The sequence below is a fragment of the Vicugna pacos genome, chromosome 15, assembly GCF_048564905.1.
Source record: "Vicugna pacos chromosome 15, VicPac4, whole genome shotgun sequence".
Classification (NCBI taxonomy): Eukaryota; Metazoa; Chordata; class Mammalia; order Artiodactyla; family Camelidae; genus Vicugna; species Vicugna pacos.
In genome coordinates, this window is record NC_133001.1 from 57,313,142 (window position 1) to 57,337,171 (window position 24,030).

The following is a 24,030-nucleotide window of genomic DNA, read 5'->3' on the forward strand; positions in this document are numbered from 1 at the left end:
TGGGATTAATAACAGCTGCCCCACTCCTCCCAGGGCGGTCATGGGGACGGATGAGATCACTTACATACATGAAACACCAAGTCATCAGGGTGTATACGTGGGAGCAACAACGCGGGGGCTGACGCCTCCTCCTGCTCTCAGCATCTTGACTCTCCAGTTCCGCCAGTTCACAGCTATCTCAGGTGCATACATGTGCCAGACATGGAGGATACCAAGACAGTTAAGGAAGGCGCTGTCCTCGAAGAATTTACAGGAAAATAAATGACCATTACTGTGCATCCTGTCCCAGAAAACTAAAAACAAGAAAGGAATTTGCCAGTCCGCAGCCAAGACTCCTTGCTGTCAGATTCAATCCTCTGTGAATCAGACCCCGCTTGCCGTGTAATCTGGGCTATTTGGGGACAGCCATAAACCTTAAAAAGGTTCAGAGCCATCTCCTAGTTGTCAAAGGTCTCAGAGGACCCACAGCCACGTGATATTTTTATAGCTTCTTTCGGAGTCCAGAGCCACGTGGATTCTGGGCTCACTCTGAATTTAACTAGCATTTAAGTGTGCTGATTATAGCTGCAAACACACTTCTTATTCCAGCGTGTGGTTGGCGAGGTGGCCGGGAGAGAAGACTTGGAAATTTACAGCACAGAAATAGCATGCGGTCTGTCTGCTTGAAGGAATCGGTCCCTCTGTGACCAGCAGCGAAGGGCCTGAAGCAGACACAGGACAGAGAACAAAAGGAGGCTTTCTGTCCCCGTCCCTGTTACCGGCCACCTTTTCCACAGTCTGGGAAGACCCCCAGAGCAGGCAGCAGTCCCAGGGCTGGGGTTTAAGAAGAGATGGGACATGGCAAGTCTAGGTGGAAAACTGGGGTCACCCACACAAAACAACTAGATGTGGTCTGAATATAAAGGAAATAATACACATGGACATGTGGGACTCGCTTCCTAGTGACTTTGTACGAAGGAGCAGCTCTGCCTGGTTGTAAATGAACAATTGGTGGTGGGAGGGCCTAGAAGGGGCCGCAAAGACCGGAACTCTGGTCCAGCTGCCATCCAGCCTTGTGACCCACCGGAGCTTCCTGCTTCTCCTCTGCTGGACTGGGGGTTAAATGGAAAGGCCTTTTGTGTGGGTCCTGCAGTTCCTGGCTTTCCCTGGAGGGCCGGGGCAGCAGAGGGTAGGGGTACTTAGGTGGCAGGGCACAAGGACCCCAAGCTTGTTCCAGTCTGAGCCTATTTATTCTTAAAACATCAAGCTTCCACAAGACATCTCTGAAGAAAGGATTACTAAGCCACCTCAAATAATTTTGGAAACCGCTGTGCTACGTGAGCAACGTGGCTCCTTCCAAGCAGAACGTCCTGTGACTCTACATCCAGACACATCGGGGCTGCCTTGCAGGGACACAATCCAGAGAGGAGGAAGCTCTGACCTCGCCCTCCCAGGGTTGGGCATCGTGCCTTGGACACCAAGTACACACATCTGATAATGAAACCCTGGCATGTGTGTCCCAGAACTCCACGTCACCGAGAGAAACAAGCGACAGAGATTTCTTTTTTAAGAAACACACTCTTGGCCTCTTTTTTTTTTTTTTTTTTGAGGGGAGTTGGTGGGACTCTCTTTGTAAATGTTGAAACACTATAGAAAATAAGGGTAAATGAAATCATAGGAAATGTAAGTGTCTAGAACACCATGCTAATAAGAACTAATTTGAACACTGCTGTGTCCTTTCTATTCGTTTGCAGAATGCATGAAGGGGCCCCTCTACTTACATACAGGTTAAGCTGGGGCCAGCCATCCAGTCCACACTGACCAACAGATATTTCTTTACATCAGCACCTGCTGCGCCCACTTCGCTGACCATCTATGTAGGAGCCATGAGAACCTCCCTAGGGGCAGGGAAGGGTCATTGCCTTCTGCGATGCTGAATACTGAAATGGGCTTGGAAACTATCCGTATCTTCACTAGCAACGAAGATGTAATTACTTAAAAACAAAACTGGGACAGATCGACTTCTTTCAGTATGATGCATTAGAGTCTATAAAGGTCTCTCACCCTGAAAATAACTGAAGTCCGGTTAAAATATTGAACTAAAAATTAAAAAAATAAGCACATCTAGCTGATAAATTTCTAAGTCAATTACAAGTGTTCTAAGGCTTTTGTGTATTTTGAGAACAAAGGAGTTAAAACATTCATTTTAGACCTTAGGTATTCATGGTAAAATTTCAGCAGTATCCACTAAGAGAAGAGAAGTTAAATGTGTGGCCTCCCGATTGTACAAGGACAACCATGCACTTGAAAAAGAAGTTTTAAGAAGCAAGGAAGAAAATAGTATAAAGAAAGCAAGAAAGAAAATAGTATAAAAATAATTTAGAGGAAAAAATCCAACTCTATTAAATAGTATAAGAAAAAAACTGATTAAACTCAACAGTGAAAAGAAAGAAATGATAAAATTGAATTTTAAAAACAGAGATGCACACAAAACCATAAGAAACTGGAAAGATCGGAAGTCAAAGGATGGAGAAAGGTGATCCAGGAAAATGCAACCAGAAGAAAGTTGTCAGATAAAAGAGGATTTAAAGCAAAAATCGTAACTAGGGTAAAAGGCAACTTCATAATAATAAAAGATCCGATTCATTATGTGGCTATAATAATCCTAAATTTGTATATAGCAAATAGCCTCAAAATATAGAATGCAAAAATGATACAGTTTCTGAAAAAAAATGAAAAATCTGAAAAAAATGACATCACAGTGGGGAACTTCACTATATAGTTTAATTTAGCAACCAAAAAAAATGGGGAAAAATACAGAAGATATGGAAAGTGCTACTAACAGTCTAAGTTTAATGGACCTAGGTGACTCTCATAATCAGCAAACTGAAAATCCACAATCTTCTTAAAAATACATACAGTATTTACAAAAGTTGACATTACACAAGGACATAAAGAGTGAATCAGCACATTTCTGACAACTGGTATCATACGGATCAGTGCAGTTAAGACAGACACCAATAATGGAAAGATTCTCCATGCTGGAAAACTGTAGAAGACTAATCAAGAAACTCATGGGTTTGGAAGAAAACATAGAACTTTAAAAACATATCTAAACAATGCTGAGAATTTTATGTAACAAAACCTATGAGATGCCATTAAAGCAGTGCTGAGAGAGAAATTCATAAACTTAAATGCTTATGTTTTAAAAAGAAGTCTAAAAATTACTGAGCTGTCTCTAGCTTAAGAAGTTAGAAAAGCAACAGCAGAATAAACACAAAGCAAGCAGAAGGAAAGTCCTATTAACAGATAAAAACAAAAATAAATATAACACAAAATAAAGTTAAAATAAAGAGTCAAAAGTATTTTTCTTTGAAAATAATAATAAAGCATACACTATCTGGCAGGTTGGTCAAGGAAGAAAAAAGAGATATGGCCCAAGTAAACTATATTTTGTAATGAAACAGAGGAGGGATTTAAAGCTAAACAAATAATTTTATGCTTATTTTAACTTGAAAAAGAGGGAACTATGATTATACTCCTAGAAAAACATAATTTAAGAAAACTGAAAAAAATCAGTTAAAAAAGAAATGAGTTCAAATAATTTTATAAGCCTAGAAAAATTAGTTCTTGTTTTTAGCTGAGTACTACCAAAATTTCAAGAGCAGATAATTCAAATCATACACAAATCTTGCAAGAAATAGGAAAAAGAAGAAAAATAGGGCAGAAAAATCCTCTGAATCAGACAAAAGCAGTTAAAGGAAAAATATAGGCTAACCTCACTCATGAGTAAAGAAACAAAAATTTAAAAGAAAATAAGAGCAAATAGAATACAGATGTGCATCAGACATGTATTTAGGGGAAAAAAATTAAGTTGAACAGGCTAGATTTATCCTAGGAGCTGAACAGAGTCTACCATTAGACTAAGTCATATGTGTACTCTAACATAGTAAGAGGAAAATGGTAGAAATCATATGGCCGTCCTAACAGATGCAGAGCAGCCTTTGATAAAACTCAACATGCACTTAGAATAAAAAAGGAAAACAAAATTCTGCAAAACAGAAACATAAGGGAACATCCTTAACCAATAAAAGGTAACTGGAAAAAAGTGACAGCAAACATCATTCTTAACTAAATTAGAACATTCCTTATAAAGATCAGGAACAATGAAGAGCTATCCTCTATTGTTTCAATTCATTTTTGTACTGGAAGTCCTAACTCAAACAGGAAACACAGGAAAAAGAAAATGTGAGAACTGAAAAGGAATAAGCAATACTTTAATTACTGACAAATGACTTTTTACATATAGGAGGATCTATAGACAAAATGTTAGAAATACTGAAGTAACTGGATGCAAGATTAATCTTTAAATGTCAATGATGCTTTCATCCTCCAGCAAAGATGCCATCTCCAAAGGCATCCCAAAACTAACGTGGCTAGGAGCAAACCTATGTTATCTGTACCTAGGAGGACACAGAAAATGAGTAACATCTATCTACAGAAGAGGATAAACTTCCCCAAAAACATGTGGGGAAAGATAAATCTATAGTTGGTGATACAATGTTCATGGATAGGCAAACTCAATATCAAAAAGAGTCAATTCCTTCTCAAGTGAGCTACAGATTGAATGCAGTCCAAGTAAATGCCACACAAGTCTTGTTATTTTGATTATTGCTGTTGCTGTTGCTGTTCTATAAACTAACTCTAAAACTTCTATAGAAGGACAAAAGCCCAAGTAGAGCCAAACATTACCCCCTAAGAGGGAAACGGTGAAGGGACCAGATACGAAGAACGCAGAGAGCTGCAGAAAGTCAGAGCAGGCTGTGTGACACGGAAGCGGACAAATAAACCACGGCACAACTACAGAAGACACAGAAACAAACCCATGCACCCAGCAAACAGCACATTACAAGTGTGTTATCTCAGATCAATGGGAAAAAAAGGATTATTCAATAAATGGTATCAAGTGAATGATTATGCCTTGTGGATAAAAATAATATTGGATTCCCTCTCACACACAAAAATTAATTCCAAATAATTTAAAAGCTGATAAAAAGAAAGTTAAGGGAGTAACTTATAACCCTGGGATACAGAAAAGTATCTACAGAAAGACTAACTATAAATAAGCAAGGCTGATACACTAAATACATTGAAATCAAGACCTTCTATTCATCAAAAGTCACCTTGTGAAAATACATGGCACACACTAGAAGGTAATGTTTTTAGCACATGAAACCAACAATACAAGTCTTCAGAATATAAAGAGAATGCTTTCAGATCAATGGAGGAAAAATATGCAATCCACTGGAAAACTAGAAAAAGAGATACACACGCCTTTCACAGCAGGTGAAACGATGGCAATTAAAAATGTGGGAAGAAGCTCAAGATCGCTGGCACACTAAATTCGCTTCATTATTCATTTGACAAAAATCAAAAAGTCCAATAACACCAAGCGTTGGGGTAAGACCGGTGTGAATCTCAGAGGAAGCTGTCACGCACCGCTGACGACAACGTGGGTTGATGCAATCACTATGGACACTGTCTTCTAAAGCTGGTCATGGATCAGCCTTCCGTTGGGCCTCAATGCTCCTCCTAGGTACACAACCAAGAGGGAAAAACGCGTATGTGCAGCAGAGATAGGCACCCACGGGCAGGAGGAAGCAGGAATCGCCGGGGGTTAACCTTATCACATACTATGTAAGGGAGATGAATAATGCTAGCTACCCAGAACAAGCTGCTTAAACCTTAGACACAAGACACTGAGTGCACAAGTCTACCCCCCGCAGGACGCCATTTTTAACGAGTAATATGGTACATACTTTAGGGACACAGGCTACCAAGAATAGCAAGGGAAGATTAAATGATCGTGCGGAGGAACGGCAGTCAGATGAGGGAGAACCTCCACGTCCTCCCAGAGGAATGTCACAGTGTTGATGACGTTTCTGTTGAAGAGACATGTTCATGGACATGCATTCATTATGTTTCATAAAAAGGTTCCTACCTAATACATTTCTTCAAGAGCTCTGCTAAGAATGGCATTACAGCATAAATCTGGCTCAGATTTAAAATGGGTATCTTTTCATGTGCACTAGATTTTCTAGATGACTAAACTAACAAAAAAATTAAAAGTTAATAGTGGTTTTCTCTGGAGAGGACAAAGAGAGAAAGCATTTAAATTGGTATTTAAGAAAATAAATTCTCTATAGTTACAGTTTAACAATTTTACTATATGCACATGCATATTTAAAAAAAATTAAGGAACCAGCTTAATGGGTAAGCTTTAGGAACTCCAACTTGGAGGTGAAGAGTAGCAACAGCTCCTCCGTGGATCCAGAAAGCCCACTGTTGATTCACTGTTAATGAATTTAAAGACAACACGGATGTTCTGGCTGAGGTGGTGCTCAGATCTCTGAATGGAAGTCCTGGACGATGTCCATGCCCTCCCCACACTGCCATCTCCCTGGCCAGAGAGGCAGCTGTGGGCTCAAGAAGTCTAGATTCAATTCCAATACCTGCTCTTGAGGTCTATGGATTTTGTGATCCTTTTAATAAAGAGGACCACCTTTGTATCCTGTTCCATAAGAGAATAAGAACCTTCCTCAGACCGTGTACTTATGATTTCTCCTCTGCTCTGTTGGAAGCTTTCTGATTCCCTACAATAAAAGAAAAAAAAAGGAAGAAAAAGGACTATGAAATGCTTTCCCATGAAATCTCTTCAAAGATTATGAAATACGATTATTCCCCATCTTGGAACAATTTATAAACAAAACATCCTGTTAATCCTCACATTTAGTTCACTCACTCACACAGTGGAGAAACCGCAGTAAGCTCTCCATTCTGACTTTTCAAAACCCCAACTGCATTTGGTCTTCTTTCTGAGTGGCGTTGCTGGTAAGATGACACCCTCTGGTACTCACGTCGGCTTGCTCTACAGTGTTGAACCTGAACTGGGCAAAGGGATCCAGAATAAAATGACAAAGTACCTTGTGGTCATCTTGCGTGGCTAACACTTCCAGGGCTAGATGTCCCTGGCCCCCCGGCCTCTCCTCTCCCAACACCAACCCTGCCCATTAATGGACTTCACAGTGATGCTTCTGAACTCCGCAAATAATGCATCATATTTCAATTTACGCAGCCCCTCCCATAGCTGCGCAGTTACTATTCGCACTCGAGGCATCTTTAGAAGCCCATAAAGCACAGGTCAACCTCGCTTTATTAAAGGGGATCATTGTCTTCCAAAACGCCAACATCCAGGGATGACCACCCCATCCTGCTGCCACCGCCTCCTTGCCCACGGGGATCCTGTAGTTGTCTTGCAAACCTAAATGACGTTCATCCTGAACCAAGACTTCCGAATCCTCCCTGTTCTCCTGGTGCCAAGAGTCCATCTAAAACCTTCTTTATCAGCAGGAAGGTCAAGTGAGATCCGGAAGCTGGGCGTCCTGGGTTTGTTGCCCTCCATCAATTACCAGTTGCATCATCGTAAACAAGACACTTTCCAGGCTTAGTTTTCTCGACTGGACGATGGGCAAACAGCAGCTGTAACGCCGGGAGAGCTGAGTCAGCCGGCACAGCCGCAGTGCGCTCGGAGGTTCACGTACGGGCTCCAAAGCGACAGACCCAGGGCGGCTGGCGGCAGCCCCCGCTACTTCGTCTCCCCCTAGATCTTTGCACAGTGGCTTCAGGAGCCCGAGAGTAATGCAGATTCCTCCAAGGCTGTGGCTTCACCCTCCACGCTGTCGTGGAAAACATCCCTTAGCCAGATCCTCCAAATTCCCACAGCCTCCTGGTAATCAGGATGTCTCTCCTCAGAGAACAAAACGCTGGGCCCCCCTCGCAGCTGTGAGCAGCGTGCTTCCCGTCACCCTCCTGCGTCTTCTGCGGTTCCAAGGTTTGGCCACACGCACGCCCACATCCCCCTCACTGCGCCTTCCCTCGGGTCCCAGGAGAGCTGCAGGTGGTCATTTCATTTGCATCTGGTTCTCAGCCAGTAACTAACAGCTGGACATTGTTTACACATCATGAGAAACTTCCCCATCCTTCAGGCGCATCTGCTCCTCACGAAGGACTTCCAGAGAGGTGGGAAGCACCGCCGTGGTTCCTGTTCTACAGTGAAGGAATCCGGGCCCTGCGAAGTGAGTGCCTCTCCCAGGGCAGGAAGTGGTAAGGCTGGGCCGGACCTGCCTTCTCACTCCCCGTGTCTCTCCCTTCCCACTACACCACAGAGCCTTGAATTTGTTCTCTGTGGCCCAAAGCAGAGAACTTTTGGGTTTTTTATGTCTGGGCTACAGCCAAAAATAACTTTTTAAAAGTACGTAGGCCTTTAGCACACTCCTTAGTTGCCATTAAAAATTATAGAAGAATTTTAAATAGTTGCAGAAGATGTAACTTCTGACATACTGGAAATTCTGCCTTTTTAAAATAAAGCAACAATAGTTGAAAAAACGCAATGTCTAATATATCACTTATTTTTTAAAAATATGCATGAATAGTGGAAGCAATCCTGAGAAAGAACAAAGCTGAACACGTCCTGATCTCAAACTATATGACGAAACTACAGTAATCAGAGCAGTGCGATATTGGCATGAAAAGACACACAGATCAATGGAACATAATAAAAATCCCAGAAATAAACCCTTAAGTACATGATCAACTAATTTTAATCTTAAAAAAAGACTCATAGAAACAGAGAGTAGAACGGTGGTTGCCAGGGCAGGAGTGTGGGAGAAACAGAGAGAAGCTGGTAAGAGTGCAAACTTTCATTTATAAAATGAAGATCTCAGGGTCTAAAGTATAACATGCTGATTATAACTGATAACGCTGTACTGTATACATTTGCTAGGACAGTGGAACTTATGTGTTCTCACCCAAAAAAGGGCAAATATATGAGGTGATGGATACAGTAATTATATGATAATTAACTAGACTGCAGAAATCCTTTCATAATGTGTATCAAATTATTGCAATGCATGTTTTAAATATATTATAATTTTATTTGTCAATTATACTGCAATAAAACTAAAAAAAAATAAAGAAGGATTAACAGAACTAATTAGTAGATCTCAAAGCAAAAAAAAATTTGGTTTGGATTTTTTTCCCCTGGAGTCCGGGTATCCATAGATAAATATCACTTAGAGTCATAACAAGATCTAGTTCAAGGTCAGTTACATTCCAATTTCTCATTTTTATAGACATAATAACTTTACTGCCTGTTGACTTAAGTAGATAGATGAGAGCAGATGGTGTTTTATAAAAATGAAACTCAGCTCTTTGCACCTCTTCACATATATGCCAAAAGTCACATTGTCACCAAGTAAAAGCTAGTTTCAGTGATGAGGTGACAATTTAATCAGTGGGTCTTCCAACAAAAGAAAAGCGCTGGAAACCACCTGATCTGCAGCAGAATGAGTCACCAGGACACCGGACACTCAAGGCCCTGTTCTGAGAAGCACATCACACGACGGACTAGGATCTGGAAACCGCTCAGTTGGGTTTGTTACTTCTTCCCTTAGAGGCACCTTTTTAAACCAAGACAACTCTCAGAAAGAATCTGAGAAAGGATATATTCATTCAATGCACCGGGCAATAGAAAATACCTTAACACACGATTTTGACATAACTATGTTTCGACTACATGCTTGTCCACATTATTTGCATATTTTGCTCCTTCCAATAACTTACGAGATGAAGACAGTCTTTCTTGTCAAACCAGTGAGCCAATCAGAACTCCTTTTTATCAGAAAAGTTCTTACCTTATTTTTAATTTCAAGTAAGTGTATTGGTAGATAGACAGATCCATAGTCACTTGATAAACACTGAGAAATACATCATGGAACACACTCATAAAGTCAGTTACTAAAATAAGGAAAGTCAGGATTAAAATGAGATTGAAGCAAGTCAGTTCTGTCATCCAGCTGAAAGTAAACCATAATGACCCGATACCACTGGTCTCCTCATTGATATTTAATCAAGCAATGCAAATGCAGCCAAAGTCCTATGTATGGCAGGAGGCATCTTTCTTGGTCAATGTGTTGCTTGTGTTTGTGAAGCTCTGTTGTTAGGCCCTGGGGAATAACCACAGAAGCACTGTATTTTTTAAACGGCGGGGGAATTCCATTAATTTTGTGAAGTCACATGATCAAACTTTTCGACTCTTTTCTCTGCTTTCAATGTTTTCTTTGCATTGGAAGCACCACAGGGCCCAGTAAATCTGTCCAGGCCATTTTTCTTTTCTAACATCCTATCACTACCCTTCACAAACCCTAACGGTTCCCCAGGGGCCACAGGACAGAGTCTCACTCCAAATCTGCAGGGTCCAGCAGGAGTGGCCCGAGCACTCTTAACCAGCTTTCTCTCCACTCAGCGGTCTCGGCCGTGAGGGGTCCTGGTACTCAGCGCCCATTTCTCACAGCCTCAGTTCTGCTCTGCCCTAAGCTCATTTTGGGAGCCGGAGTTCCACCTCTTCTGCTTGTTAACATCAGTCAAGGAAAAACGCCAAAGCAGAGGCCCGCCCTGTGTCTCCTCTTCCATCCCTCCTGGACCAAGAACATGACCTTGCACATAACTGATGCTCATTAAGTGCCTGCTGCTTGGCCCTTCTGGAGAAACCCGCACTGTCCGCAGGAGCAGGTCCCCGTTTTTCCTGGACCAGCGGTCCCACTGCTGCCAGAACTCGGGATGTGGGAACACCAAGAACACTTATGGAGGCTGACCCAGGAAACAGACTGGCTGGACAGCATGGCCCAGAGGACAGCGAGCTCTCTAAACAAACAAAAACAAGAACAAAAAATAAAATGAAACAAAGAAACTGCAACTGAGATAAATGTGGGAAGTTGTTATGATTTAGCAGAACCTTCTGCCATAGAATCTCAGAGCAGCATCTTTATGTGTTTCTGCTTTTAAAAATATTGCTCGTGTAACCACCTCAGCCGCCCTGAAACCACAAGAACTAAAGCAGGGTATTGCTATCTGCGATTCTAGTTAGTGTTTTAAATGACCTTTGCCTTAAAGCCTCACTGCCCCGGAGAAGGGCTGCACCAAGCCCGGCCGCCAGCTGCAGCTCCCCGGGCCGGCCCTGCCCCGCGCTGAATGCGGGCCAAGGCACCGTTACAGCTTCTTAACAGAAGATTTCTTTTCTTACCGATGACATTCTCCACTTAAAAAAAAAAAGAAAGAAAAGAAAACTGTCTTTCAGATTTAGCTACTTCAATCACAGAAATGTGAATCGGGGCTGGTTTGCATTCTATGAAGGCTGCTTCGCTTTATAAATCCTAAACATTTAAAAATATCTTTGCTTGCTCTGGAATGTCATTTTCTGGTATTTTGGCTTCTTCAACATGAATCTTTTGTGCTTGTGAAGCCATTTCAGTTCTTGGAATTTGCTGGAGACAGATTCCCAAACAGACTGTCATGAGAGGTGACTGTGGGCAGATTCTGGGAGGAATGCACCATTCCCTGGCCTTGCCCTGCATTTTTCCAGGTGCTTTAATGTCTCCCTCAGACCTGAGGAGACTCGATATACCTCTGGACCAGGAAATGTACTGCAGAGAAAGATGCAAAAACTTTAAAATGTTTAAAAAACAAACAAACAAACAAACAAAAAAAACACAGCGTCCAAGGCATTTGGAGAAGAGGAGGAGCAGTTTCAAATCTCAGTTGTCACATTTCCTCTTTCCTACTGCACGGATGGGACGGCCGCAGACTTCCCTCTGCCTCAGCAAAGAAAGGTGTCAGTAAGATATCAGCGACAAATTGCCAGCATCACCGGAGGCGCACGTTGGTAATATTGGTATAGGGCTGGGGGTTCAATAAGATTTCTCAAGTAGGTCCTTTCAAAATGCAGGCAGTGAAAAGGCAAAGGGGGGTGATGAGGACCTGAGACTCAGGGGCAGGAACACTGGATTTAGGTTCCAAAAACGCCCAGACCTCCAGGTCCGCGCACATGTCAGCCCACTGCCTCCATCTCTCCAGCCACTTCCTCCAGTGTCCCCAGCCAGACAGCACCGGCCCTCCCCCTGCACCTCCAGTCAAACCCATCCATCGCCCAGCCCGACCTCCTCCTCCCGCCGGCATCCTCTCCGCACGTCACGGTGCTCATCTTCACGTGACCGAGTCATCCCTCCCCTGCAGACGCTGTCACTCGGGTTTCTCTCTATTCAGCCAAACTGGAATTCCATTCTGGAGCTACTGTGTGTGGGCCTTCAGCTCCCCAGCTGAGCTCTCTAGAAACACACAGTCTCACCGATGGGGGCTTTCAGCCTGTGGCCAAGAGCTTCAGCTGGACTCTTACCGCTACCAGGTGATCTGGCCGCTCTGCGCCCCCCTCTCTAGAGGACTCCTCACTCCTTGTCTCCCCAGGCTGACAAGCCCTCCAGCCGGTGATGGAACAGGGAGGAGCAAATCTGACCCCACACTGTGTCTGCTTCTTTGCCTTTAACCTTTGTGTCCTGCTATAAGGTAACCGCTAAAGGGATGTGGCCCATCTCTGGGAAGCCTGCCTCCCAGGGGATGAGTGCTAAGATAAAACACCTTTGCTGAGCTCCCAGGGAACAGCCTGCCCAGGCCCGGCTGTGAGCGGCTGCAGGCAGGAAGCCCTTGACACCTGCCCTTGGGAGGCTGACTGGAACAGGAAGTGTTTGACTTCACTCCCTCCCCTTTGGGTATAAAAGAAGCCTGAATTCTAGCTCAGGCAGGATGGCTCTTTGGGACACTAGTCCACCACCTCCTCGGTCTGCTGGCTTTCCAAACACAATCACTACTCCTTGTTCCAACAACTCACCTCTCGATTTACTGGCCTGCCGTGTGGCAAAAAGGACAAGCTGGGACTCGGTAACAGTGACTTTATTTCCTACTTCACAACGGAAACATAAGCAATCAGAAGAAAACTCCTTTTCTGAGCGCCGCCACCCAGGCACCCATGTATCTGTCACAAGTCTGTCCCCATCAGTAACTACATTTGCTCTTCCCAAAGCAAACAAGCCCACTTGTACACAAGCACACCTCTCTCACCCACTCAAGAAACGGTTCCAGCCACGCTCTGTCCAACATTACCAATTTTTACTCTCTGTTGAATCATTCCCATTGGCATATAAATAATGCTAATGCTTCCAACTACAAACTAATTCTCCTGGCCTGAATCGCCCACCAGACACCACCCACATCCTGCTCCCCTTTGCAGCAAAGCCTCTGTCCCAGGTCCGCTCCCCACACCGTTCCCTCCACACCCACTCCCACTGGGTTTGGTTGCCACAGCCGCAGGACCCACCTGATATTTTGCTGTTTTTACCAAAGCCACCAGTGACCTGCATGGTGCTGATCCAAGAGTCGGTTCTCAGTCCTCCCCCACCTGCGCATGCCCACACTGGACACAGCCCATCACTTCCTCCTTCTCAAGTGATTTCATGTGGCTCCCAAGATGCGCACCCCTGGTCCTCCCCTGCCCCCCTGGGGGTTGCCTTGAACTCCGTCACTGGCTTTTCCTCTTCCCTTGCTCCCCACATGGGAGGGAAGTCCCAGGGGCCGATCCTGAGCACTCTTCTCTCCCTGGGGCTCTCATCTGACCTTACTCCTTTAAATACCCATCACGAGCCAAGGATCCCACCGTATCTCCAGCTCGGATTACCACCTTCAACTACAGATCTGGGTATGCCTGCCCACCCAGCATCTCCGTGTGGGTATCTTATAACCTCTAGCTCAGTCTGCTCAGAACTGAGCTTCTCACCTCTTTCTGCACCAAACCCTCTCTGCCTGCAGACTTCTCCATCACAGTTGCTCACAACTCCCTCTAGGTACACATGCTGAAGTCCTCGCCTTCTAGGATGGACCTTCCCTTCTTCTCAAGTCCCACGGCCATTCTGCCTTCAGGGCTCTACCTCCAAAATATGCCCAGAATGGGAGCTCGCTTCACGACTTCCGCTGCCACCAGAGGAGCAAGACACCACGATCGCCTGTCTGAATTACCAACAACTCTGAGTGCTCTCCCGGTCCACACCCCCCATCCTGCACGCGCTGCATTCTGTCCACATCCATGCCAGCATGAGCCTATTACCATGGACCCTGTCCCTCCTCTGCTTAAAACCCTGCACTGATTTCCTACCACAAAACCTGGAATTCTACCCAAAGGTCCACAGAGCCAAGTGCACGGTCAGGTTTCTGTTACCTCCTGACCGCACCTCCCTGCTACCCTGTACCCTTGGTGTTTTTCCAAGATTCTGGGATGCACAGACCCGACTCTGGGCCTTCGCACCCACTTTCCCTTCTAACTACAGTTCTCTTGTCCCAGACTCTAAACGCCTAGTTCCCCTAGTGCCTTAAATCCATGTCCGGATGTCAGCTTTTTACTGAGATCTCCCGGAGCACTGGATTTCAAACTCCACCCGTCTACACTCAGTTGCTTTGTATCTTCTCTGCAACACTTACGCCTGGCAATCAAACATACCATTTCCCTGTGGCGTGTATGCAGTCTGTCTCTCGGTGCCGGTCCTTAACCTCCCCACTCACGTCCCCGCTAACCCAGAGTCACCACGAGAGCAGCCTGCGTCTGCCATGCTCACCCCGCGTCCCGAGTCAGAACAGCGCCTGGCACAGCGCAGGTGCCCCATCCACGTGTTCTGGGTGGATTCATGAATCCTAGGCCTTATGGACGTCACTGTGACCTTCCAAGCCCGTTTCCTGGACTACGAGCTGAGGCCAGCAACATCAACCCCACAGGGTTGCCATGGTCAGGAAATGAGGACCCGTGCGGAAATCTTTGTAAAATATTTTACAATTTTTGTAAAGTTATTAATAGTAAAATAATTACTATAATTGCTTAACCTAATGTGTTCAGGACCATCCTTAAAATTCTTTCAGAGGAGGCGAAGTAGGTAACTGCGTACATAGTGTGATTTAAGAGATACAGAGAAACCCATCCAGGAGGGTCTATGGTCTTCCCAGGCAATGGCTTGAGATTCCACTAAGACCTAAATGAGGGTTTTCGAGCCTTTGTTTTCCAAACTCAATGTTACCTCCGAGAAGTCCTGACGGGAGGAGAGGAACGGTCTTCTGGTCAAGTCCCGGGGTCCTGGGGGGCGTCCGTGCTCTCAGCTGGCTCCCCCGCTCATGGCCGGCCGCCCGTCGGGAGAAGCGCGGTCTCTGGCCCTGGGGTCCCTCCAGATCTGGGGGTGGGAAGGGTACCAGGCTCAGCGGGGTGCCGGGCACCTGGGAAACAGGAGAGGGTCACAGGAGCTCAGAGAGCAGGTCTGGGGGGAGGGCGGCTGAGACTGTCATGCAGACTTAGCACCCCCAGCCTGCGTCCCCCACGTCTCCAAGCCGGGAGGGGAAGCTGCTGATATAACCACTAGAAATTTTATCACATCTATGTTTGGAAAGCATCCCAGTTCACTGAGATTTATGGAATAAATAACCAAATTCCACCAAGAAGGTCACAGATAAACCCACCAACACAGACAAGTCTCAGGTGACAAAGTGCCCCTGGGTCTCCCTTTCTGTCCTCCTCCTCTTCCAACCACAGCTGTTCACGTTTGCCCCAATGGGACTCCTACAGGGAGAGGTTTAGGTCCAGGAAAAGCTTAAAAATAAGGCGAGATCACGCTAACTGTAATCCCCAGGGCAAGCACTAAGAAGATAACTGAAAAATGTATAAAACGATGAACAACAGCAGAATTACAATGGCACGCTCGTAAAAGAAAACAAAACAGAAGAATAAAGGATCACAAAAGACACAACACCCACGGGGGAAGAAAATAGCAAACTGGCAGACATACATTCTACCTGATCAGTAATTACACTGAAAGGTCTAAACACTCCAGTCAAAAGGCAGAAATCGGTACAATGGACAAAAAAATGTATGTTGTTAGAAGAAACCCACTTCAGAAAAGCATCAAAAAGAATAAAATGCTTATAAATAAATGTAAAAGGATACGCAAGACTTGTACGTTGAAGACTACCAAAACCTCATTACAAGAAATCAAAAACAATAAAGAGAAAGATATCCTGTGCTCATGGGCTGGAGGGCAGTATTGTTAAAAGGCAGCAATGCTCCCCTAATTGATCTGCAGACTCAATGCAATCTATATTAAAATCCTCACTTTCTTTTTTGCAGAAATTGACAAGCTGATCCTAAAATTCGTACAGAAAGCCAAGACAACGCATATAGCCAAAAGAACCCTGACAAAGAAAAGCAAAATTGGAGAATTCATACTTCCTACTGTCAAAAGAAACATTTAAAAAGCTATGCCTTCAAATTAGTGTAATATGGACATAAGCACAGACGTACAGAGCAACGGTTTAGACTCAACAGCCCAGAAATAAACCCAGACGTTTATGGTTAATTGATTCTTTTTTCCAAGAGTGCCAGAGTGTAAATGACAGCTTTTCAACAAACGGTACCAACATTCAAGAAATGAGTCTCTACACAGACCTTCCACCTTTCACAAAAATTAACTCGAAAATGAGTTATAGACCTAAATACCAGGGCGAAAATTATAAACCTCTTGGCAGGAAACACAGCAGTAAGTCCTTGTGACCTTAGATTAGGCACTAGTTTCTTGGACATGTTGTCCAAAGCACAAACAACAAAAGGAAAAAAGACAAACTGGGACTCCATCAAAATTTTAAAATTCTGTGTGTTATCATACACCACCAACAAAGTAAAACCAAACCAAAGAAGGGTAGAAAATATATACAAATCACATATTTGATAAGGACTTTGTATCCAGATTATATACAGAACACCTTCAAATCAGCAATAAAAAGACAACCCAAATTTTTTCAGTGGGCAAAAGATTTCAATAGACATTTCTCTAAAACAGTTATCCCAGTGTACAATAATCACATTCAAAAACGCTCAGCAGGGTGACTCGATTAGGGAAAGGCAAATCAAAACCATGACGAAGCACCACGCCCCCTGCGCCAGGATGACTAGAGTCCAAGACAGAGGATTAGACGTGCAGGTGCGGTGTGGAGGACGCTGAGCCTCACCATCACTGCTGGGACCCAGAGTGTTGCAGCGGCTCTGGGAGACTGTGTGGCAGCTCCTCCCAGCGTTGAACCTGGAGTCACAGACGACCCAGCGATTCCACACCCAGGCACACGCCCAAGAGGACGGGAAATAAATGTCCACACAGAAACCTGCGTGTGAATATGCACAGGGCAGCGTGGTTCCAAAGTGCCGAAAAGCAGAAGCAACCCTAATGCCCATCAACCGGCGACTGTGAAAACAAGACGCGGTGGGTCCCCATGGTGGGTTTGGAACAAAGCACTGAGGCATGACACGGTAAGGATGGACCACGGACACATCAAGCCAAGCAAAGCAGGTCAGACGCAGAAGGCCACACACTGCAGGAAAGTGTGCGTATGGAATGTCCACAACAGGCAACCCCACACACAGGCAGAAACAGGTCCGCGGGCTCCAGGGGTTCGGGAAAGAACTGAACACGTTCCGGAACTGGGTGGTGGTGATGCTCGTACGTGACGACACCCTGAAAACCGCAGGGTCATATATTTCAACATGGTGAATGTTATACTGTGTGAATTCTATCTCAGTGACATTATTATCAAAACATACACACATCCACGGGAGAAAATGTAAAGGCATAGTAACGCCAGAATTTCCCCGGCTCCCTCTGCGCAAGTGCAATATTTGCTCATCAGAAAAGCAATGCCAGCCTCTGAACCTGGCTTATTTTTAAGCATCTCTGGTCGGGAAGCAAAGAACAAAATCAATCCTGTCCTTCCAGTCACTTCAAAGTGGGGTATCTGAGAGCGGCAGATGTTTCCATCCGAGCAGACGTGAGACACATCCCAATGGAAAACTGCGCGCATCCCCTGGGTGGCTAGGCTCTCCTCGTGCGCCTTTACTAAAATGACAAGCTTTGCCTGCAGGCGGCCTGAGCAAGTGAGTTCTTCTCCTGCAAAGCTCAGGACCAGCTCCTGAAGTCCACGGCCTTGCACGTGGAGGCTGAGAGCTCCGAGTGACCTCGCCCCTGGCCCGGCCCCTGCCCGGAGCAGCCCTCTCCCCCTGCAGAAAGCGCCTCCTCCATCCCAAAGCATCAAGGTACCCACTCCAGAAAATGTGATCCTGGGTTTTGCACATCTTTTCTCTGCCTTTGCTTGGCAATACATTTTAATCCTTCAAACAAAAGATAATACCACACAGTCTCTTTTACTGTGTTTCGGCCATTGTCCCCAGGTCTGAAAAGCCAGTGAATAGAATTATAATCTGTAGCGAGAAAGAAAAGCTCTCCACGAGCTGGTACACTGACAGTAGTAGACCTTTTTAGCCGCATTATTGAAAGGTTTACAAGGAAAGGCTGCAGGCTGGGCCCCTCTGCGCAGAGCTGTGCTGTGAGCCTGTGCCTTTGCAGGCTGCCGGCAGCTTGCAAAGCCCCCCAGCCCACCTTCCAGAGCCCTGCCCAGGGGGCTGCTGTGCTCTGGCTTTGCCTGGGCACCACCAACAGGCATGAGTGAAAGCATTGAAGTTCTTCACTCGCACATTTACTACAAGCGGTGGCCGCCTCCAGCCAGGGCTCCGACCTCCGGGTGCTCAACTCCGCCCTCCCTGGGGCCCTGCTCACAGAGCTGCGCAGAGTGTGAGCGGTCAGTCCCCGCCCCACCTCCCCACGAGCCCAGCTAGTTTTAGTGCCTGACGCTGCAGAGAACCAGGGGTGCACGTGGTGGGTTTTAGCAGAAACACCTATAGTCAATGTTCATCTATTATTACCCTTTTTTTCTTTTTTGCATCCTTACCATCTGCTGAGATGCTGGGTAGGAATGAATGGATCTGACATGATCCTGCTCTCAGGGAGACCAGACTGGGTAGCAGTCTTTATGCCCACACATTACTCTCTGAGTGATTAAACATGAAAAAAAAAAAACCAACAAAAAAAACACTACTGTTTGTCCCCTGAAGCAAATGTGATGCACTGCAGCCTAGGACCAGGCTTCTTGTCTTCCAGACTTAAGCTCTTCTGGAATCCCAATTTCATTCTAATAGAATTGAATCAGTTCACCCCTTTATATGACCAGGGCTGCAACATCAGATTGTGAACAAAGGACTCAACTGTTTGGATACCCTCAGAGCCAAACTGGTGCAAAAATCTGCATTAAAGAAATTATTTCACTCATTTGCTTCTTTCACCAATTATACGTACTTCAATATATAAATGGATCTGATTAGTGAGTTATATGTAAGATTATTCCCTGTTAAATTAGTTCACCAAGCAAAGAACAGCTGGGATCACTAAAATAACAAGGTTTATGAGAAAAAACTGAGGTTAGAGATAATCACTCAAAACCTTTAGGGCTTTGTAAAATACAGACACAGACATACTATAGATATGTACACACACACACACACACACGTATGCTTAGATCCATACTGCAGGACTGCGGGGCCTGCTGAGAGAGCACTGTGGTCAGAACCAGGGCCAAGCACTCCCCCAGCCCCACAGAGCAGCTCGGGTGCAGGTGCACAACAGCAGGAAACTGGACTCAGCCAAAGCCGTGTTTTGTCCGGTGATTAGGAGAGTGGGAGAAAGGACTGCATTTCAGGAAAAAAAGGACTGAGGACATAAAGGTGGCAGGGAGCACTGAAAAGGAAGTAGGGCTGGCGATCCCGTGGGGATGAAGTATTTCTGAAGACCAGGAGCAAAAGGATTAGGGGCAATGAGGAAGGATGGTGATCAGAGTGGGTACTGGATGTCGGATGTCAGCATAACCGGGTATCGTTCTGGAACGTGTTGATGACAGAACACTGCGTAGCGTTCTTTGTAAAAGTGAAAACTGGAAAGTGACTTAAATGCCCATCAAGAGGGACACATTGAGTAAATAAGACTTGTCCTCCATACAAGTAAAGGACCTGGACCTCTAATTATTGGTATGAAGAGATGTCTAAGACATAACAGCAAATACAAAGGCGTAAAACAAGACATTGTATATATCCAAATTGTGAACATACATTTAAGTTATACACTCACACACACACACAATTTTTCTATAAGAATGTAGAAAAGAAAAAACCGGTAAATCTTCCGTATGTACTTAAAGAAATCTCACTCTTCATTTTAGTCCTAATTGAACATTTATTTTTAATTTCTGCATTTATAACTCTAAGTTTTTAGAACTGAAGATTTTTGATGTCGTATATTATCCATAAGATACTAAACACTGAGAGAAAGTAATCATTTTTCTTTGGCCTCACAAAAGGACCTCGTAAGTGGAACACACTGCAGACTCTGAATTACAGTCCTTCCAAAATGCCCCATTGCTTTGCGTTCCAGGTTCCTTGAAGCAAATCCTTAGAGCAGCCTGACTTGGGCACAAGGATTAGAATTAGTGGAGGCTCTTGCTTCTTCCTCTCTCTCCATAATGAATGGGGATTGAGACTCAGCTAATGAGCACAGACTCCAGCTCGCAGAGAGAGATCCTCCCACTTACCTGCAATTCCATACACACGAGGACACAAAAGAGGTCCGAGGGCAATCCTTCTACTCTCCCAAGCTTCCGATTTCCAAATCAAGAACTGTCTTTTGGTTGCTGCTGACCTTGCAAGTTCAAGAATTCAAATTCAGAAATTTTAATTCAAGAATCCATGTGGCTCTCTGTGCGTTTCAGCATTTGCAGCCACAGTAAGTGGAGGTTTTCGTGTGTGTGGCTGCTTGACTCTGCTATGAATAGAGGTCTTGTCCGGCTTCTATAAAGCCATCTCTGTCTACGGGCATTGTACGCTAACAGTCCTACACACTGGGGGCCAGAGGGACCCACAGTCATCCCTTTAGAGTTGTCCTGCAGCTAGTGATTTCACATTTGTCTTCTCTGGGGGAAAATAAAACACATTCTTCAGCAATGGAGATATCTGTCAGATTATAGCTATGGAACAGATTCATTGGCTCATTAACTATCAATTAATTAAATGAGTTTCCTTTTCAATTCTCTTGTTGTGATAAAAGGCATTTGGCTAATACCATCATCCTTGAGTCTAAGAAATGACTCATAAAAATGAAGCTAATTCTTAGGCTTAAACTTGCTCACAAAGAGCTGATTGATTTGCCTAACTGGATACTGAACTAGGCACAAATTAAGCAGCTTGTTATAGCAGAGGCATTACTGCAGGGGAAAAAAAATAGTTTATTTAGAAGGATGAGATAAAACACACCTCAACTTGAAAGAACTTAGAAATTAATTCCTTTGACTATGTAGCTTTGAAAAGGAATAAGGTAGATGTTTATGTGCTGATAAGGACAAAGCTCCAAATTAAGTAGGAAAAAAGAGCAATATGCAGCATTTTCCAAAAAAGGAGATGAGGGGACTGGTGTGAAAGTATATGTAAGAAACTGACAGCAGATGCCTCTGGTTCAGGAGACAAACAGCCTGGGGGCAGAGGGAAGAAGTGCTTTGTAATGTAAAAGTTTTTGCACTGCTAGGCTTTTGAATTTTTAATGTACTATATGTATTTTTTATTGAGGTGAAATTCACATAATACAAAATTACCCATTTTAAAATTCACAATTGAGTGCATTTAGTGCATTCACTATGCTGCGCAGGCAGAAATCTATGAAGTTGCAAGGGATTCCCATCGCCCCCAAATAAAACCATCTCCCACCAAGCAGCTGATCTCTACTCCCATCCGCTCTGTCCCTGGCAGCCAGAAATCTGCTTCGTGTCCCTGTGGTTTCACCTATTCTAGATATTTCATATAAATGAAATCATACAATCGGTGACCTTTTGTGTCTGAGTTCTTTCTTTTGTACTTCATTTTTAAAAAATATAATTTAAATAAAATATTTCCTGGAAAAATTCCATGCAAGTCATTCATTACATTTTTCAAAATTCTTTGAATGTCTAATACCTGTAAATCAATTATATCAAATCTCATAAATGACAGAAAGATGAAATTAGCCAAGAAAAGATTATCCAGCTGATGATGTTCTGCTTCATAAGGCAAAATCTTATCAGTCTATTGAAGGAAAGTTTGAACATCCACCTTATGCAGAATATCCTGCAAAGTGTCACAAGTAATTGAGAAGAAAGAGAAAGTTATCAGGCTCAAAGCTGGTAGGGAACACAGGCTTCGTTCACTTACAGGTTAGAAAGTCAAGGCCCAGACCCACAGAATCGCCCTGCTTCACACTGCAGGCACCTGTGTCTCCATCGGTGCCCTCTTCAGGACCACGGCAGACGCCTTCACAGGGTTTGTCATCGAGCAAAGGAGGGTGAGACAGAACAGCACAAACTTGAGGGTGGAGGCCTGAGGTCTCAGCTCTGACACACGAAGAGCCATCACTCCCATCCTCACAGGGAAGGGCTGCACAAACCCATCCTCAGCAACTTCTTGGCCCCAGCAGAAAACTGACGGCGCAGGACAAGCCAAGCCCCTGAAACCTGGGGAGGCGAGGTCCAACGGCCGCAGCCGAGGTCTGCTCGCCAGAAGAAGCCACTGGTCACCTGTGTGGTCACTATCGTCAACTGCTGGAGGCTGAGTATGAACCGGCCTGACTGAGAAAGAAACTGTGAGGGGCCATCGTCTTGAGGGGGGTGCACACTCTGGTGGCTCTGACCTCCAGGAACCCCACCAGGTTCTCACGGTGAAGGGCCAAGAACACGCATTCCTGGCTCTGGCCAGGGTGGCGGAAGAGGGAAGAGGAACCAATCGAAATGTGCCAGGACGGTCTGCACAACAGAGGCCCGTCCTGCAGGCCTCACCCAACCCAACAAAGGGCAAGGACCCCACTCCAGTCCCTCTCACCTCCCCGTCTCACACAAGGAGGATCAAAATCGCTAGGGAACTCTCATGAAGGCCAGAGCCCAGGTACACCAGCCTGCTTAAAGACTGAGGTTTAATCTTGAGAGTACAGAACGGTCCCCTGCCCCTCGACTCACAGCCTCGTTAGAGGGCCCCAGTGCGGTCACGGAGAGTTACAGCTGAGGGGGCAGCAGGAATCAGACACTCTCTAAGGGGGAGCTCCTAGGAAAGTTCTTAGGAAACTCCAAAGACAACAGGGGAAACAAAAAGTCACGAGAGGAATTTGAAGCCTCTGGCACCTACAGCTTCAGCACACATTAAACATAGCTCAGCTCCGACCAACAGCAACATAAAACCTCTCCCGAAAGGCCTTTTACCTCAGTTCCTACTAACAAGTACATCGCGTTCAGCTATCAAGGCAAGAGAATTCACAATCTGAAGAGACAGAACAAACATCAAAACCAGACTCAGACATGACCAGACACTGGGATGATCACACAGGGAACTAAACTAGCTATGGTTAATACATTAAAGGTTCTTTGAGGAAAAGGAGACAAATTGCAAGAGCCAATGGGTCATATAAGCAGAAAGATGGAATTTTTAAAAAAGAATCAAAGGAAACCCTAGAAAACAAAACCATCGTAAAAAATGAAGACTGTCGGTCAGGCTCATCAACAGAGTAAGCACAGCCGGGGGAAAAGCCAGTGAGCTTGAAGATGGGGCAACAGAAAGTTCTCATACTAAAGTGCAAACAGAAAAAACAAAATAAAAATTTAAAAACTCAGAACAGAACATCCAAGAACTGTAGGATACTTTCAAAATGTATGACATAAGCATAATTAGAATACCAGAGGGAGGAAACAAGAGAGAACAGAGCAGAAAAATATTTGAAGCAAGAATGGCTGAGAATTTTCCCAAATCACTTATGAAACCATAGATTCAGGAAGCTCAGAGAACATCAAGTACGACAAATACTAAAATACATACTCCTAGGCATATCATATTTGAAGGTAAAAATCAAAGGCCAAATAAGAATCTCAAAAGAAATCAGAAAGAAAAGAGAAAAAACACTGTACCTGCAGAGAAGCAAGAATAAGAAATTAGATCTAACTTTTCTTCAGAAACCAAACAAGCAAGAAGAGAGTGGAGTGAAATATTTAAAGTGTCAAAATTAAAATACCACCAAACTAAAATCCTATTTCCAGGAAAACTGTCCTTCAAAAGTGAAGGAAAAATAAACACCTTCTCAGATAAGCAAAAATTGAAGGAATCCGTTACCAGTTGTCCCACCTCAAAAACAACGCAAAGTT

At 44.5% G+C, this 24,030-nt stretch overlaps 1 protein-coding gene across 4 annotated transcripts in view; it reads right to left on the minus strand.

Annotated features, from left to right (window-relative positions):
* The window catches only part of RNF144A (ring finger protein 144A), a 106,773-nt gene that overhangs the window by 66,446 nt on the left and 16,297 nt on the right, over positions 1-24,030 (minus strand). Inside the window, exon 2 of one of the 4 annotated variants that reach the window (XM_072938248.1) lies at positions 14,985-15,134. The exons of 2 other annotated variants lie outside the window; for them this stretch is intronic. The gene's annotated coding sequence lies outside the window, so the exon portion shown is untranslated. Of the gene's footprint in view, positions 1-14,984; positions 15,178-24,030 lie in introns of all 4 variants that reach the window. One more of the 4 variants, XM_072938247.1, reaches the window with a different exon arrangement.